Source organism: Corvus moneduloides, chromosome 2, assembly GCF_009650955.1.
Source record: "Corvus moneduloides isolate bCorMon1 chromosome 2, bCorMon1.pri, whole genome shotgun sequence".
Classification (NCBI taxonomy): domain Eukaryota; kingdom Metazoa; phylum Chordata; class Aves; order Passeriformes; family Corvidae; genus Corvus; species Corvus moneduloides.
In genome coordinates this window covers 25,278,158-25,290,286 of record NC_045477.1, presented here as the reverse complement: position 1 = coordinate 25,290,286, position 12,129 = coordinate 25,278,158, and the positions used below count along the sequence as shown (strand labels likewise).

The 12,129-nt window shown below is 45.6% G+C and overlaps 1 protein-coding gene across 1 annotated transcript in view; it reads right to left on the bottom strand.

The window, feature by feature from the left end:
* Positions 1–4,826, bottom strand: part of ZBTB20 (zinc finger and BTB domain containing 20) — a 501,190-nt gene extending 496,364 nt beyond the window's left edge. Inside the window, exon 1 of the mRNA XM_032098516.1 lies at positions 4,750–4,826. The gene's annotated coding sequence lies outside the window, so the exon portion shown is untranslated. The remainder of the gene's footprint in view (positions 1–4,749) is intronic.
* Positions 4,827–12,129: the final 7,303 nt, after the last annotated feature.

Below are 12,129 nucleotides of genomic sequence, written 5' to 3'. Positions count from 1 at the left end.
AACAAGTACTCAGTCTTCAACAAGCTTTCAAGAAAATATAAGAAGCAATAACTGGTTTGGACCCCATATTGGTTTAAAAAAATAAGAAAAGATGAAGGAATAATTATTTCTTTGAATAAGCTGTTAGAAGAGTCAGAATAAGCACTTTCTCCTATGAGAAAATTTGATTAAAAAATGTCTTATTCTGGTATTACTTGAGGCATCTTTCATGAATATCTGGGAAAATCAGAGTACAATCTGAGATCCACTGATATCAGTAAGCACAAAATGAACTACATCCCAAAATTGGGGGTTTTTTTCCTGCTCAGCCTACTCAGGCCACAAACATGGGACCTCCCAAAGCAACACAGACCTTCCAAAATCACCTCTGATTGTGAAAACTGGTCAATGGTAACTATTTTCTTCTGTTTCAGAAACGCTCAATGATTCCCCTCAGTGTATATACTGCTCATGAAAATTAAAGAACTGAATGTTGCTTTGCTTGGGTTGCTCTGATACCCAAGATCAAGGGTCATCATGCCTATGTAAGGTAAACAAGGACAGTTTACTAATAGCTGCCAATTTGAGACACTGTATTTTTTTTGTTTGTTTGTTTATCAATACTGTAATGATTTGTGCAAACTCTCTGCAATAGTTCTTCAGAGACCTTAAACTGCTGGTAAGATTTCTTGGGCAATTACAGATGAATTCTGCTTACTTAACATTAATTTGGTACTTTGAGCAAATTAAAAATAATTATTTTTCCCCATAGCATCTTCTACATTAATATCTGCAGTCACTCTGGAATCTTAATGAGCTAAACTCGGTAAGTTCTGTCCATTCTTGGCTAGAGGACTGCCTTTTCCTTCATGATACACATGCAATCATTTGGGAACAGTTTGCAAATCTAAAATTCCACCTCGCTTGAAGGGATTTACAGCCTCACATGACAAACTATACTGAACAATACTGAGGCCCTGTGAAAAATAAACAGAAAGAACACACTTATTTTCTAATACCAAGATGGAAATAGTAAGTCTTGAGGGCCGCCTGGAATTTGACCAAGGTTACCCAGCAAGGATCAAATCCTATTTGTCTTAGGCAGGCAGCCCTGCCGAAATCAAATAAGCCTACAGCACAGATCAGTATACTAAGGCTATGGTTTAACCTCTGAGGCATGCTATAAATCCTGTGCCACAAAATAGGTGCTATGGATTAATTTCTAATCCCAAATTATAACTCGTCATTGAAGATCTGAAAACCCAATTCCCCTCGCAGATTTACATAACAAGAACAGAACCATGCTGAGATTTTTTAAGACCTTACTTACAAAATTTCTAACAAAATATTTTCCAGGATACTCAATTAATGCAGTGACAAATAAATCACACTGTTAGAGGTAGCAGAACAAACAATACACTATGACACACCATCTTTTTTTCCTTTTTTTTTTTTTTAATCTGCCTGCATATCTAGTCATTAATTTACCCAATAAATTAATTCCACAAGTGGCTCTCGGAGTCATCAGTTTGAATTATCAAGTTTCTGCTCTATTTCCAAAACAATGCCAGGTATGCATGTGCGTAGGAGGGATGGGACAATGAAGCCAATAGGTGCAGCTGTGGCCTGGGAGGCAGAAGGTCTGTTCAAACTCTGTCACTGACTGCTCTTGACATTGGGAAGTCATTCCAGTGCTGTTTAATTCAGAGTCTTTCTAGCATATAAGATTTTAGCAACAAACATTTGGAAGGCAGAGACAAGCCTTTATGAACTTTATGAAATCTTATTTTCCCCTGAAAAATCAGGAACATGGGGGGAAATGGGTGTGTGCAGCCACCCAGTCTGTTTGGATTTCTGGCCTTTCTATCTTCCCCATGTGTAAAACAGAAGAAAATTCGACCTGCACAAAGCATCTTTATGCAAGTACAGGTGAAAGACCACCTCTGTAAATTCAGATGATTGAATGGGCATCTAGTACATCTAGTACATGTGGCACTGCTGCTGCACAGGATCTGAACTGTTCTTCTCTTTAATATGAGTGCTGGCAACCCTGATTTTAAAGCAGAGGGCTTAGGTTCCATTCCTAATGTTACATCACAGTAAGACCAAACATTAAATCCTCAGCCAGAAGGATTTTCCTTGTCTTTTACTTTTGTGCTAACACAACAAACAGGATACATTTTAAGACTCATAAACCACTTCTTTTTGGAAGACACAAGGCATTCATATCTTTAACAACTGAGTAGTCACAGATTCCACATGCTATCAGAAAGTTTTCTTCTCCTAGAAATGAGGATTTTTTAAAAAACACCTACAGATTAAATGATGAGATTTAAAATAATGCTAAAATTTTCTGTAATGTTCTTCCTGCATTACAAATGGACTATTAAATCAGTGAAGTGCCAATCAAATGTCTTTTGTACTTTGAAAGAAAGGTTTAAATAACAAAAGCAGTGTTTTTCAAGGCCTCTCTCTCCCTCGGTAGTCAGTGTCACCTATGCACTAATTACTACATATTTACTCGCTTTTCTAGTAAGATCACGATTGAATAGATTTTTTTAAGAACGTGATTTTTAAGAAAAGTTGCAATCAGAGCCTCGTGGATTATGCCTCTTATTAATCCAGCTTGTCTAAGAAAAATATAATGTTGTGCAGTAAACTTCAAGATATATGACAGGATTGAATAATAACAGCTCTTGATTCAGTCTCCAGCTTTAAAAATCAACTCGCTGCATGACCTCGGGTGAACCATTAATTAACTAGGGCCAAATCCTCTGTGGACTAAACACAATGGAACTAGCCAGTTTGTACAAGCCAAAGATCTGGCCCCAAGGTTTCCAGTAGTTTTGAAATGGGCTGGCCAAGACTGGAATTTTTTGTGCTATGAAAAAATATTTAGTTGTGTTTCAGGGTAAGAAGTAAAGCTCTCATGTCCTTTGTGGAATAAAAATTCCAAGCAATTCCTTTAAAGAGGAGAAAACGGGGGAAAAAAAAGAAAAAGAAAGAAAAAAAAAAAAAAGGTGGAAGTCTCTAAGGGGAAGATTTTGTTAACTCTGCTTTCTCCCTGAAAGCAGAAAGTAGAATTGACAAAAGTCTGCAAGGCAGGTAGCCATGAACCATCACTTTAATTTTCTGGTCAGAATAATGTAACTTCTTTTTTCCAGTAAAACTGAACTTTCTTGCAGAAAACTGCAACTTCACAAATACCACATTTTCCACTGGGGAGGGAAGGATCCTCCCAGTCAGCTCTAATACTGTGTCCTCATTGCATCCTCTGAACAGCTGAAAGAGCTCTTGCCTCTGAGGGGTTTTTGTGTGTTCAAGAGAAGGATAACAGTACTCTACTATCACAGATTTATTTTTGTCTTGAGTTACCCTTTCTTGCAAAGCACCCCAAGACTCACAGACGTGAAATGGTTCTGCATTTCTACAACCTCAGCCCCGTAAATTCCAAAGACATCATTTCTATATGAGAGCATATCCCAGACATTCAGAAAGACCCAGGAAGGCTCTCGGATTTCAGGACTGTGATCCAGTAGCTGTAGACAATAACAGTTTTTATGGAGATACTTTTTGCTCCTAAATAATTACTCTGCTCAGAGAGCCGAGCTTCAGGCGTTGCGCATTAGTTTGCTTGACTAGACAAGGAGTCTTACTTTCTCACAATTTCCTATTTGCCATTCAGCACAGAGGACTCCAAGGCTGAGAGGAGGGCTTTTAACCTGAGAAACACCGAGTTAGTCCGCTATAAAAAGAGGCAGAGTCTGGGGACACGACGGGCAGCGCGGCAGCCCGTTTCCCCTCAACCTGCAAATCTGTTTCTTCCCTGCGCTCCGATTGACAAACGTGAGCCCACTCCCTGCGGACTGGGCTACAGAAACCTGGGTACACGACGCTGTCCCCTCGGCACAGGCACCTGCCCGGCGGTGGGAGGAAGGACGAGGGACCGATGGCTCTGGAAGCGCTGTCGGACGCGCGGTGCGCTCGGGTGGGACCGCGCTGCCAGAGCCTCAGCAGGGGCAACGAGGGACAACTGATCTGCTCCGTGAGCCCTCAGGGACGGCATAAAAAAACAAACAAACCCCCCAAAACCCCGAAGCAGCTGAGATCTTCGGTGCGGGAAGACGAGCAGCTCCTCCCCAGCCGGGCTCTCAGCCCGCATCCCGCGGGGCATCCCGGGCACCGGCACTGCCTTTCTCCCGGGGATAACCCCCACCTGCCCTCTCAGAGCCACAGGATCACAGACTGCGCAAGGTTGGAAGGGGCCACACTGGGTCATCCGCTCCAACCTCTCCGCTCGGCCAGGGTCATCCCAGAGCACACCACACGGGATCGTGCCCAGACGGTTCTTGGGCATCTCTTCCCTCCCCGACCCTCGCTCACAAACGGGCGCCGCCAGCTTTTCCCGGCGGCGCGGCTGGAGAAGGAGGAGGAGGAGGAGGAGGAGCGGCGCGGGGGGGGACAACCGGGGGAATGTTGGTGCCAACTCTCCCTCCCCGCCCGCGCGCACCCTCCGGGGAGTGGCGCCGCCGGCTCCCAAACTTTTTCGGGCCGGTGAAAAAACTCCGGGAGGCGGCGGGTGCGCGTCGTCCCCCCTCCAGGAATAGGGGCTCCGCTCCCTCCCGGAATACGGGTTTTCCCTCCCCGCCGGGACGCGAGAGCCCGTCGCCCCCCCCCCCACCGCCCCTCACCCTCCCGCCCCGCCCCCGGTGGGCGGAGCACGCCCGGGCCCCGCCCCCGGCCGCGCGCTGACCCCGGAAGCGCCGGTACCTCTCTCATCTTCCCCTGCCCCGCGCTCGGCGCCGCCGGCTCGCGGCACTTTCAGAGGCGGCCGCCGCCGCCTCGCAGGGCCCCCTCATTGGCCCCCGGCCCCCCCGCCCCGCCGGCCCTCACCCATTGGCTCGCAGCGCCGCCACTCAGGGCGGGCCCCGCCTCCCGCCGCCGCCTGGGCCCGCCCCCCTCCTGGCGACCCACGGCTAATTCTCGATAGGCGAAGCCGGTCCGCTACGCGCCCCTCCTATTGGAAGGCGCAAACGTCCGCCAAACGGGCGGCGCCTCTCATTGGTCGGGTTTTGGCAGGCTAGCGGCCGCCTTCTTCTCCCGAGAGCCCTGAGTGGCTCGGCGCAGGTGTCACTCCTGCCGGCACTCGGGCACCGATTGGCCGCCGCGGGCGCGCCCGCCCTCAGGCAGCAGGTTTGGTTGAGCTCCCCCCCGCCCCGCCCCCCCCCCGCCTTCTACGCATTTCTATTTCCCGCTTTATTTATTTATTTTCCTCCATAAACTTAAATGACCCCGGAGGGGGCGGGGCCGGGGCGGGGCCGCGCCTGCGCGGGCGGCCAATGGGAGAGCGGCGGGGGGCGGGGCCGGCGGCGGCGCGGGCCAACGGGAGCGCGGCAGACGGGGCACTCTCGGCCAATGGGGCGGCGCCCCCGCCCCCGCCTGGAGCCCGCGGCGGGTCCCGGCGGGGGGGCCGGGGCCGGGCTGGGGACAGGGAACAGGGAACGGGGGGGCGGACAGGGCGTCCCGGGGTGGGAGGAAGGGACACGGAATCGTTTCCTTCCTCGCACGCAGGAGCCGCGGGAGCGCGCTCTGCTCGCAGCCTGTGTGAGGTGCTCATCCCGGAAAGCGAGGGGAAGGCGTGTTCCCAGGAGCGCTTCTCTCGTCCCTGCCCTGGCTCAGGGATCTCTCGCCGCTGCACTGGGCGCTGTGGGACCTCTTAGGGTGGGACAGAGGCCCCCTCAGGCAGAGCCCACAGGTGTTCCTGGAGCAAAGGCGTCCTTTGTAGGTGATGGGTTTGCAGCCGGGTCCAGAGCGAGGAGCACCAGCAGCGTCCTCTGAGCCCCAAGACCGCTGGTTACTCCAGGAGGGACCTGAGGGTAGCGGGCTGTGTCACTGTCCTTCCTTTCCCATTAAAGAGAAGGCCCAAACCTTCCTTAGTTGTTATACCATTGCTGCATTATAGAGTTTTCAACTGTTCTCAACATCTCTGGGTATTTTGGGGGTTTTGCTGATGTTTGTGATTGTAGTCCTTGATACTTGCACTGTTCTTTCAGAACTCTGCCCATCTGACGTACCTTCCCCTTTCTGCATGTTTCCTTCTTGTTTCTGCATGTTTCCTTCTTGTTTCTGCATGTTTCCTTCTTGTTTCAGGTCAAACAAAACTCACACTTTCTCCAAATTACTTGCTTGCTATCCCTCCTTCCTGTACACTAGGGTAGTTGAGATTTGGTGGTTATCATTCCTTTGAAGAACACTGAGCTTCCTACTTGCCTTTTTTTCTGCCGGACTATTCCTATGTGATCCAGCATAACATTTCTCCAGTTCTTTCATCCTAGAGATTGGTTATGTTTGCTTTTCTCTGTCCTTCGGTTTGCGCAGATCACCCAATGTAAAGTTATCATCCTTACCCAGGTTGGTTTCCCCATTCCTATCACAAGTGTTTGTCTCCTGGAGCCATGCAGAGAAGCACTCCCATTCCACATGGTTTCTCTATCTTCCATGTCAGAGTTTGTCACCAGTATTCCAGGAAATGTCCCTTGTTGTGGTCCTTCCTGCACAACCGTGTGTCCCATTGTCATGAGCTTGGGTGATTCCGCTAGCTGTTTGGAGAAAGCTCCTCTGTCCCATGAGTTGGGGTTTGTGGGAGGTCCTTACCAGGACAGGGCCCAGCTTCTTTCCTCTCATCATTCTCAGGGGCTTCTCTTGAAGCAGCCGTCACTCCCTTCTCACATTCGATTTTAGAACTGGTGCATAAAAAACAAGGCTGTCTCTCTTCCTCTCCCATTACCTCCCTGAGGAAGGCATTACCTTTACCTTTATGTTTGTATTCCAGTTACCTGGGTTACACCTTTGTTGCCTCAATTAGAACAATTAGAAGATACTCTTTATATTTTAGTCTATGTAGCCATTTGTGCATTGGAGGAATTTTTGGTGGGTTGTTTTGTTGTTGTTGTTTTTTTTTTTTAATATAATGGGATTAAGCAAATTAAATCTGGTAGCAGAAGAAGGTAAAGACCCCCATCAGACTCAGATCAGTATTGTAGTGAAGCACTTGGATTTTAAGCCCAGGCAGATTCTGACTGCATAGAATCCACATAACCATATGCTGAAGTTCTGTGCCGAATCAAAGCTTTAATTTCCTTCTCATTTCTTGTGGCCTGTTCTGCATTTTAAGATGAGACAGAGTGTGAAATAAAATACTCAGAAAAATAATTTCTCTAGGGCATATTCTGTTTGATAATGTCATACCTGGAACTTCATCTGGGCTGTCAAAACAATGTCGCATGACAGTAAAACTGAGCACACTTCATATACATAAATCTTTCACAGTCTGTAACTCGGTATCAAGAATGAGCTGAAGGCTCCTCTAGCTGAGCTATTCACTGAGTGAGAAATGATGTGACCATTAGAGAGCAGATACCTCCGAGCTGGTAACTCCAGGTAACACTGTGTGGAGATGGCAATGAATAAATTCATGGCTGTACATTTATGAGGCATGCTGTGGAGGGACAGGGATTTAAAAGAGATGCAGAAGAAGAGGTTCTTCTCCTTGAACAGCATTTGTTGCCCACCATGGTTCTTAAGGCCACATTTCTGGTGGGAATTGCAGTTGTATCAGTGATGCCCAGCATCCAGCAAGAGGGAACAGCATTTCCAGTGGTGATGTGCGTCTGCTTCTTTTTGATGTCATCATTAACAATTGTAGGATACTGAGCATGCTTTCAAAATTTATGGTCAGAAATCATGCTCAAATATGTTACAAATCTCTCAGAAGCTGTGATTAGAACCAATTGTGTTAATTTCAGGTAGTAATCCAACAAACAACCTGGTATTTAATAGAATTGCTTAGCATGGTATAGAAATATAAATCAACTATAGAAGGAGTTAAGAAATTTCCTCCTTGAAGAAGCAAAAAGATGACACAAGAGGACTAGAGAGGTCAGGCTAAATCACAAATGAAATAAAAAGCGAAGGTGAAGAGGGCAAATCTCATGCTAGGGTATCCAAACAGAAGAGTCATACCAAAATTAAGTGCAGGGAGAAGTAGCTCTTCTATACCCAGTGCCAAGGAGGCCTCAGCTGAAATACTGTGTTTGGTTTCAGACGCTGCCTTTAAAAGAGGTTATAAAGATTAGAGACTAAAATCTTTGAAGTGGCAATGGTAAGGGTCTTAGAAAACATGGCCTGCAAAAGAAGAACAAAGGAACTAGATTTGTTTAGTCTAGAAAAGGGAAGAAAGAATGAGGGGAACAGTACAAAGTTCTGGCAGTAAACTTCTGTGGGTTCAGCACCGTAATAGTCTTTGGAGGCCATAGGATCCCTGGTGGTGGATGCTCTTAAAATTACAACAGATTGGGGTCAACTGCCTCTGGACAGTTGCCCAGGGCAGCAAAGCAGGAAGATCTTGAGTGACATTCTGCCTTGCGGGGACAGGCTGGGAACTGCAGCACTGGGAACATAGCGTCTGCAAGAAACAACCCAAACCTCCCCAGGTCTTTCAGCAACAGCCAGCAGCTCCTGCTCCTCCTGAGGACATGATACCACCAGTCAGCTCCATGGTAGCATGTCACCTTTCTAAGCAGCAGCATGTGCCATTCTGCTTAGTTTCATTGTTGAGTTTCATGGCAAATCCAAGGATTACAATATAGTCAGGACAACACTCTGGGAAGCTACCAGGCACTGAGTGTCAGATATTGTCAAGTGTTGTCTACATCTGTCCCTGCAAGAACCTTTCAGGTCTGTCCTAGCATTACATTCTTATGAGCAGGGGGTTTGACTAGAAGAGCACTATAACACAAGGCCACTCTGTAGATCCACATCGTTGTGCTGGCTGAGCTACAATCCTAAAGGAACAATTCCTTTCACACCATAGAGTTGCAAGCAAATGCCTTTATTGGTGAAGTAACATTGGACTCTTGTAAACAGCAACATTGAAATGGTGTTGCATTTTTGTAGGTCGCTTTATGAATGTGATTATCAAATTTCCATATGGATGTTTACTGAATTCAGGTGTTGGGGGCTGAAAGCCCTACTGCAATTGGCAGGAATGAAGAAATAGTCCCTCATCAGGCAGAGCTCATAGTGAAAGCATAAAAAAGTCTAATTTATTGCATTCTTTCAATATGACTTCATTTTCAAGCATTTTGTGACAATCTGACCTAATATTGCACTGATTCAGGACAATAGAGCTGTTCTATTGTACTTTAATGACTGGAAATGTAATTTGCTTCCTGTTTAATATTTAGCCAGCAATAATACCAAAAAGGCTTATTGCTCCTAAGAAAAGATGAAAGGGGCATAACTCTTAAGGTTTTTTTGTGTTCAAAATTTGACCTACTTTAAAACACTAGAAACTCATTGGGAATGGTCCCTCAGAATTAAAAATACCAATATAAGATCGTTGCCTGGGAATTTTAAGATACATCACTTCCAGCTCATTGAAAAGCAGAATTTCCCTCCCAAGGGAAATCCAGATAATTCAAAATTAATTTTGTCCCAAAATACTGAATTAACAGAGTTTTTCCACAGAAAAAAATGAAGTTTGAAAAGAAAAAGAAATATTCTGAACTTCAGAAATATTTAATTTGGGTTTGATGATAGTCTTGAAATGTTTCAGTCTGGCTTAGCTGAAGAGCCATCTGTGCTTGTTCCAGCTGCCTCTAGTGACTCTCACATGACCAGTGCTCTGTGGTCTTGCTTCATTATACTTCTTGAGAGAAGCAGCTCCTTGGCCATCCCATCTTGCCCATACAGGGAGCAGCGAAGACAAATTTTGGTGTAACATGCAGGGAAGACAACTTGCAAAGGCTGATCTGAAGAGGATAACAGGAACATGCATTATCTGAACTGCTACAAAAGTGAGATATATGGTGGCTCAGACAGGTATGCTGAGCCATGGAAATGAAGCAGTTCGAATGGAGAACAGCACAACTAAAGCATAACCTTCATATGGGACGCAGCTGTGAATTTGCCCTCCTGCTTCCCCCAGTAAAGGCCCATGTTCTTTTCATTTGATGTTACTGCACATCCCATTGTATTTTTGGATGGTCATATTATATAACTCTGCCAAGCCTTTCCTTGTCCCCTGTCCCCTCGCTTTCTGTGTTAGACCTTTTGGGGACCACATTCCTCCACATTGTCGGTCTCTTATTGGGGCTGTCTCCATTGCAGGGCTCAGTGAGCTGAGTCCCACACCTACATTGAGAGAAAGCCTGAGATCCAAGGCTTCATGAAAATTCCTCCGGGGACAGAGCCATTTCCAAAAATCTACATAGTAAAAGTAGTTAGATATATACTGTTAAGCCCACTGTCATACTTTCACTTGTCAGATGGATATCCTGGTCTCTGCATAAATTGTACATTGGTAAATATACATTAAAAAACAACCCCCAAACAACCCAAACTATCACAAGTGATTCCACAGAAACATCTGTATTTTGCCAGGCCTGACTAAACTCACTCCTCTAGCAGCACACACAAAAATTACAGGTGTTACTGAAAGGAGGACAGACAGCAGACAATACTTCCAATGTTTTTTTCCACTTGGCTTTTATAAATAAGAGTGTGGCATCTCTTTTTAAACCATGACATTTTTGACAAACAATGATGCTTTGTGTTACCCTTGGGTGAGAAGAATGTGAACAGAATAGTTTCGGGGCAGTCTGAAAAGCAGCTTGGGAAGGAAGACGGCTGTGAACTATTCCCAGATCAGTCATTTACTTGCTCCATATATTTGGATAAGATACTTAGTCCTTATCTATATGCCAAGGTTGTACTGCTTCAACTTTAGTTCAGTAAAGCTATACAAACTCTGGTATTAACATGACTGTATTGGCATTCAAGTACTTTATCAGAGTAATATGCTCATGTCGGGCAAATCTTACCACTATAAAAACACCTTTGTACCATTACAGCTCCTGGCACAGCAGGGAGCACTGTTATAACCAAAAGATAAAAATCTTGCCCCTTGCCGAAATACTTCTACCCAACATTGAAGTGTGCACAGAGCACCTTTGCTGCTTTACTTTCCCCCATCTAGAAAAGACTTTTAGGCCTTGCCGTGCAGGGCTGATGAGCCTTAGCTCCCATCTGCAATAGAGCTTCGCAAAGTCTGCGTGAAATGTGCCAAGGCTCATTTTTAGCCAGTCACAGAGCTTTTTTAAATCTCTAAAAAGTGTTTACAGGAGGTAGCTGTACCGCAAAACACACCATAGCAGAGGGGTTCAGCTGGTCCTGCTTCCTTTTTCTGTGAAGATTTCACTTTGCATCTGACTCAGATTTTTCTCACAGCTATTTCATGACATATTGACTGTGCGTTTGTCCCTGATGTTTCGTGCATTAATGTGAAATCCCGTCCTTTTTCTCTGGACTTTGGAGATTGGCTTCTTCCCCCCCCCCCTCCCCCCCAGTCAGTCTGACAAGTGAAGGTTAAATCAAGAAGGACAAAAATCTTTCGTGTTCAAGGCAAAAATACAATAGGGCCGTTTTTCCTGCCACCTTTTACCCAGCAGCTGAGCGAGAAAAAGCCAAGTCCAGAGGCTGCCATCTGTGGGAGGAACGAGGCAAGACACCAGAGCCTCGAACCCTGCCAGCACCTGAGGGGAAGTTGAGCAAGTGTTGGGCTAATTGTTGGTGTAAATGACATCAGCATTTGGCCCTAGGATCAGTAGCTTCTCTCCGAATAAATTTAGTAAGTACAAATATTAAAAATACTTGCAGTTAGACATTAACCAGATTAAATGTTTGAGACAGCAATAGTAAAATGCATTTGATCAAACTTTATGGACTGAAACTCAAACAGAGTTTTATTTAGCAAAAATAATGGGGATGCTGATGCAATTCCTAGTTAATCAAAAAGGAAAAATTGAGAAGAATCTGCCTTTTGAAATTAAAAATATAATTTCAAGGACAGCTTTGGACTTGTTCACAAGAGATTTCCTAATCCACAAATCCATTCTGATGGCTCTTTTCCCACAGGCTTTCAGTCTAAGCACCAAGGCCACTGATATTTTCTCCAGGTTTGCTCTTCATTTTGAAGCCATGGAGCAGGATATTCTGCAGCCGGGTTTCTGCTCCATCTTGCCTGCTCAGCCCTGTATTGACTCAGTTGTCTGCTGCACTGGAGTATGAAAGGACTCAGATCCAACACTA